This window comes from Medicago sativa, chromosome 2 (genome assembly GCF_051527215.1).
Source record: "Medicago sativa cultivar Bolivia chromosome 2, Bolivia_mono, whole genome shotgun sequence".
Taxonomy (NCBI): Eukaryota; Viridiplantae; Streptophyta; class Magnoliopsida; order Fabales; family Fabaceae; genus Medicago; species Medicago sativa.
Genome location: NC_140750.1, coordinates 39,425,204 through 39,431,636, shown reverse-complemented (window position 1 = coordinate 39,431,636; position 6,433 = coordinate 39,425,204). Strand labels below are relative to the sequence as shown.

Below are 6,433 nucleotides of genomic sequence, written 5' to 3'. Positions count from 1 at the left end.
AGTTTTTGTTTCTCCTCTTGAAGTTATCTTGTAGCATGTCCGGTACTGTTGTGGTATACACTCCTGAAGGTTTTATCTTGGCATATTTTGTGGCTAAAAAGGGGAAGAAAAATGGTATATCTATACTCTCTAAATGCCTGTCTATGTGCTATTATGTGTTATTCTGCATTTATTTTGCAGATTTTCCTGTTATGCCTGTATTCTCTGGTGTTACATTTATTTTGCAACTATTTCAGGTTGTGTACAGATGTTGAGACTCATGATGCAACATCTTGTTGTTCTTAATGCTGATATGAGAATCTGTTCTCAGTACTTTTATATTGTACATGTTCACTAGAAAGCTGCAACGTGTCTGTGAGACTTTGTGAAGATGTTGTCACTGAAGTTGCAACATCTTGATGGTTTGGTCTGAGAATTTGCTTTTCTCAGAATTTTTGCTATACATGTTCCCTGCTGATGTTCTCTAAAATACTGGAACATGTCTAAGAAGACTTGTGTAGATGTTGGCACTGAAGCTGCAACATCTTGTTGATGATCTGAGAATTTATTTTCTCAGTATTTCTGCTGTACATGTTTCCTACTGATGTGCTATAATATGATGAAACATGTCTATATGTTTGACTTGTAAAAGGTCTAGGAGGTTTTGTGTGACCTTTGATAAGTCTGCTAGCATATATCTGCTGATAGGTTTGCTAGTTAATGAATATTCCTTGAAAGATGTTATGCCTAGATCCTGATTTCAGTATGTCTATGCATTAGGAGCCTTTAAGTGCTCAGAATTTCTATATGCATGTATTCAGGGGGAGTAATGTAATATTCCTGTAAGTAGTCACTCATAAGTTCATATATTCAGGGGGAGTGATACTTTTATGTGTGGTTGTGCTAGTCCAAGTTGGTTAAAGGATGCTGAGTCAGAAGTTTAGACATATGTATCTGTCAGTTGTAAGTATGGGAATTTATTTTTCCCTTGCTTCTTTATATGGTTGATGACAGTACTCTGAAGGCATCCATGTCTGTCACTCTGTAAGTATAAGAATTTATTTTTCCTGTGCTTCTATGGTTGGTTGGTGACTGTACTCTGTAGATATGGGAAATTTATTTTTTCCCTTGCCTCTATGTGTGGCAGGTACTCCTGTCTGATGTGGTGAAGGATGTTGAAACATCCAAACCAGTTTGTGGGAATTTATTTTTCCCAAGTGTAGCATAGGAATTTATTTTTCCTCTGCTCTTGTGAGACTATGTCATTATCTTATATGTTGCTGCATGTCTCTGATATATGTAATACCTTCTTATCTCTTAACTATGAGTATTAAGAGTATGGTGCTTTCTTTCTTCATGTCTGGTTAGTTCAAGCTATGACTGAAGACTGTGTAAGGTATTCTTTTGGTTTGTGCACACTTCCTTACTGATACTGTCTTGCTTCTCCTTCTTCTCGAATATATGTTCGTAATGACTTGAGGAAGTGTATCTAAAGTATTTCTTTAGATTTTGTGTGATGGCTGCTTCTTCAAAGGTGTGGAATCATGCTGTTTGAAGAAATGTATGTGTTAGTAATCACTCTATAGTTGCATATTTTAGGGGGAGTGATACTATGAGGTGTACTGCAGTTGCTAGTTTATATGGAAATTTATTTTTAACATCTTGTCGAATGTTAGAATTCTCTCTTCTTTCTCTTTTCTTTTTATTTTTAACTTTTTATTTTTCTGTTATCGTTAACTTCTTGGGTTCTCAACCTTTTATGCGAAGAACTAGAAATCAAGCGGTATTCATACCCGAGATCGAAAGGTTCTTACATAGAAGAAGGAGAGCAGCACAAAATAACACCGCCATGGCCAATCGCACTCTCAAAGAGTATGCAACGTCGTCTACGGCTGAGCCACAAGCTGTTATTGTGTACCCAACGGTTGAGGATGACAATTTTGAAATTAAGCCTGCCCTACTTAACTTGGTGCAGCAAAACCAATTCTCGGGATCCCCCACTGAGGATCCCAATCTTCACATCTCTGTTTTCCTACGAATTAGTGGAACCATGAAGGAGAACCAAGAAGCCGTAAGACTTCATCTCTTTCCCTTTTCCTTAAGGGATAGAGCTAGCGCTTGGTTCCATTCCCTCGAAGTCGGTTCCATTACTTCATGGGATCAGATGAGGCAAGCATTCCTTGCCCATTTCTTTCCACCATCTAAAACCGCTAAACTTAGAGACCAGATCACGCGGTTCAACCAAAAAGATGGGGAATCTCTCTACGATGCGTGGGAGCGTTTCAAAGAAATGTTAAGACTTTGTCCCCACCATGGCCTAGAGAAGTGGCATATAGTCCACACTTTTATAATGGCTTGTCTTATACCACTAAGATGTCTGTTGATGCAGCTGCAGGTGGAGCACTTATGAATAAGAACTACACAGAGGCGTATGCCTTGATTGAAGACATGGCTCAGAATCATTACAAATGGACCGACGAGAGAGCCACCACTAGTTCTTCGTCCTCCAAAAAGGAGGCAGGTATGTACGAAGTCTCTAACTATGACCACCTCGCTTCTAAAATTGATACACTAACCGAAAAACTTGAAAAACTCAATGTTAGTGCTATCAATTCTGCTTCTACTCCTTCTTGTGAAATATGTGGTATAACCGGTCATGCTGGTGTTGATTGCCAACTAGATAGTGCTATTAATGGTGTTGAGCAAATGAATTATGCTCAATACAACCAAGGGATGAGACAAAATCAAAATTTTTATAAAAACCAAAATCCCTATGGACAAGTAGCACCACCAGGTTATGCAAACAACCAAAGATTCACTCAGAAATCCAATTTGGAAATTTTGTTGGAAAACTCTATTGCCAACCAAACCAAACAACTTCAAGAACTTAAAAACCAAACTGGATTTCTGAATGATTCTCTTTCCAAGCTCAATACCAAGGTTGATTCTATTGCTACTCACTCTAAAATGCTTGAAACTCAAATCGCTCAAATAGCCCAACAAGTGGCTACCTCTTCCCAAACACCGGGAATCTTCCCTAGTCAAACCGAAGCCAATCCCAAAGCCCAAGTTAATGTCATATCTTTTGGGGGTAGTAAGTTAGGCGAAACTTTTGCTAAGGTTAAAAACATTGGGAAAGAAAATGTCAAGCCCTTAGGTGATAAAGTTGTGATAGAAGAAGCAAAACCACTTGAAGAAAACAAAACTCTACCCCCCTTAAATCCTGAAAAGCTTAAACTAGAGGGTAAGTTTGAAAAATTTGTTAACATACTTAGGAAGATTTGCATTAAACTTCCCTCTGCTGAAGCTTTGTCTAGGATGCCTCTATATGCCAAGTTTTTAAAGGAAATTTTTTCAAAGAAAAGGGCTATAGAGCATAATGAGACAATAGCCTTGGCTAAGGAAACTAGTGCAATCATCCAAGAAGCACCCCCTAAGCTTAGAGATCCAGGTAGCTTTGCCATACCGTGTGAAATTGGGAATGAAACCATAAACAAAGCCTTATGTGACTTAGGAGCTAGCGTTAGTTTGCTGCCTTTGTCTCTTCTTAAAAGGATAGGGATAGGAGAGTTGAAACCTACCGAAATGGAATTAAAGTTAGCTGACCGTTCTACCATGAAACTTGTAGGATTTGTCGAGGACATACCTATTAAGATAGAGGGGATATACATCCCCACTGATTTTGTAGTCGTTGACATTGAAGAGGACGATGACGTCCCTATAATCCTAGGTAGACCTTTCCTCGCAACTGCGGGAGCTCTCATTGATGTTAAACTTGGTAGGATAGTCTTTCAAGTGAGTGATCAAATGGTAGGATACGAGTTGGAAAATGTTATGAAGGGTCCCGCTCTTTACTCTTGTTGCATGCTTAACGATCATGTTGTGAAAGAACGTTTTATAGCGTCATCTACACAATATGATATCTTTGACCCATTCTAAGGACTCTTTCTAACCGTCAAGCTAATGACATTAAAAGAGCGCTTCGTGGGAGGCAACCCACGCATTTAATTGCTTTTGTTTTGTTTTTCTTTGTTTTAAGTGTTTTTGTAGGTAATTGTCCAAGTTGATTCGAAAAAAATGGAAAAATTCTGAAGCCCCAGGACCAGAAAGGTGGCACGGCCCGTGCTAGGAGTGGCACGGCCGTGCCAAGTTTTTAAAGAAAAAAATTGGCCATGAAGTCAGAAAGATGGCACGGCCCGTGCCAATAGGTGGCACGGCCCGTGCCCGACCTCTACACCCCATATATCCACAAATTTTTATTTCTTCTTCCTCATTCACAAACAACAACCCTCTTTCATCTTTCAAACTTCTCTCTAAACCTCCATAACCTTCAAACCTTCAAACCCTCATATCTCCCTCAAATCTTAACCAAATCACTCAATTCTTTCACCAATCAACCACAAACTTTATCCAAAACAAAAACCACCAATCAAAAACATCTTTCATCCATCCAAACCCATAATTCACCAAAACCCTAATCTTTCAAAACCTAACCCAAACACCACAAAACCTTAACCAATCTCCACATCCAAACCAACAAACCATCCTTAAACATCAACCCCAACCCTAAACCAATCCTTTCCACCAAAAATCTTCTCAAACCCTAAACCTTCAAAACCAATTCCAACAAGGGTCAATGGCTTCAAGAAGAAGTGGTAAAGAACCAGCAAGCTCTCAAGGAGGACCTCCCCCAAAGAAGCAAGCACAAGTGAAGAATCATGGGATCCAGTTCAAAAACAACAAGCAAAGGGACAGGTATAAAAATCTCATCTCTAAACACTTGCATCCTTCTCGTTATCCTGATCCCAATACTTTGGATGTGCTAGAGCTTTTTGATGATGTTTCTAGGCTGATAGGAAAGTTAGGATCGACTGATTTGTTGAAACCTATGAGGGGTTATGAAAATTTCACTTATGAATTCTTGAGCTCAATAGATTTTACCAAAGATAAGTTGGATTATGATAACCCTAACCATAGAGTTGTTTTCCGGTTAATGAATATTGATTATGACATGTCACTTCAGCACTTTTGTAAGGCCTTAGGTTTTGCAAATGAAGGATATATTCATGATCATTGGGATCCTAGTCTAAAATCGGTTAACTATGACCCAGCTGCCTTTTGGAAACAAATCACCGGTCTTAACAAATACGTCCCTAGGGCGAACAAAGCTAGCAACATTCACAACCCCGTACTTAGATACCTTCAGAGGGTAATGGCTTGCACTATTTGGGGTAGAACCAAGCTAGGAAACACTAGAACCGATGAGTTGTTCATGTTATGGGCAATGCTCTACAACCACCCCGTCAATACTTGTTTTTATTTGATTGATCACCTAGACTTTGTCGGTACTAGACCGGCCGGTAGAGGAGACATAGTGGTGGGTGGCATCATTACATATATAGCTAAGTGTTTTGGAGTGGGTGAAGATGAGGGGATCAAACCAATTGAGGGAAACAATAGGCTTAACATAGAAACCCTTATTGCTATGAATTTCATCAAACATCGTCCACCCCTTCATTACCAACTTAAGCTAAATGTGCCAATCATGTTTTTATTGCCTAACCCATCTTGGACTACCACCGAGGTGGAAGAAAATTGGTTGTATGTTAATGATGTGCAGGTTCTTGGTGAGCAAGATGATGATGAGGGAGAAGGTGCTAACTTGCACCATGATGAAGGAGACGGTGCTAACTTGCACCAAGAGGGGCACCATGGCCATGAAGCCGGTGAGCTTAATGAAAATCAAAGATGGACATGGATTCACAATGAAATCGAGAGGATGAGCACCGAGCAACAAAGGCAAGGTGTTGAGATCTCCGACCTTCGCAATGAAGTTCAAAGGGGCAACCGTGTCAATGATGAAAATAATGAGATGCTCCGTCGGATGATGCAACACCTCCAACTTCAAGTTCCTCCTTATGGACCTCAATAACATGTGAGCTTTCCTCTTCCTCTCTTCCCTTCTTCTCTCTCTACTACTCTTCTTCTACTCCTTCTTTCTTCTTCCTCTACTTCTTCTTCTCTTTTAATTTCTTTTTCTTTTGAATCATTGAGGACAATGCTTCCCCTAAGTGTGGGGGGGGGGGGGGGGGGGGGGGGGGGGGGGCTAATAAAGTGTCTAAAGTCGTAGTGTCCCAAACTCCCTTGAACTTTATTCTTTTGTTTTGTTTTTATAGCAAGAGGCATGACTAGTAGCTTGTTTTTAATGTAAAAAATGGCATGAAATTTTTTGTTTTGTCTCTTCTTTAGGTCGCTTCTTGTACATAAAAGTAGTTTCTTGTGTTTCTTATATTCTTGCTATACCCATGTCTTGTTTTATTGTGAAATTCTCCAATGAGAAAAGCACCCGGTTGCAATCCTTGAGCAAATGTATGAATAGGTATTTTAAGGAACATGTTCTAGCTTTAGTGTTAACTTAGACCCTTTAAAGTCTTAAGAGTAAAAGTAGTATAAG

The 6,433-nt window shown here is 39.5% G+C and overlaps 1 non-coding gene across 1 annotated transcript; it reads right to left on the bottom strand.

Moving 5' to 3' along the window:
* Positions 1 to 2,191: 2,191 nt before the first annotated feature.
* On the bottom strand, positions 2,192 to 2,298 carry LOC146946817 (small nucleolar RNA R71). Its single transcript, XR_015029423.1, has one exon. It is a non-coding gene; the product is annotated as a small nucleolar RNA R71 (small nucleolar RNA).
* Positions 2,299 to 6,433: the final 4,135 nt, after the last annotated feature.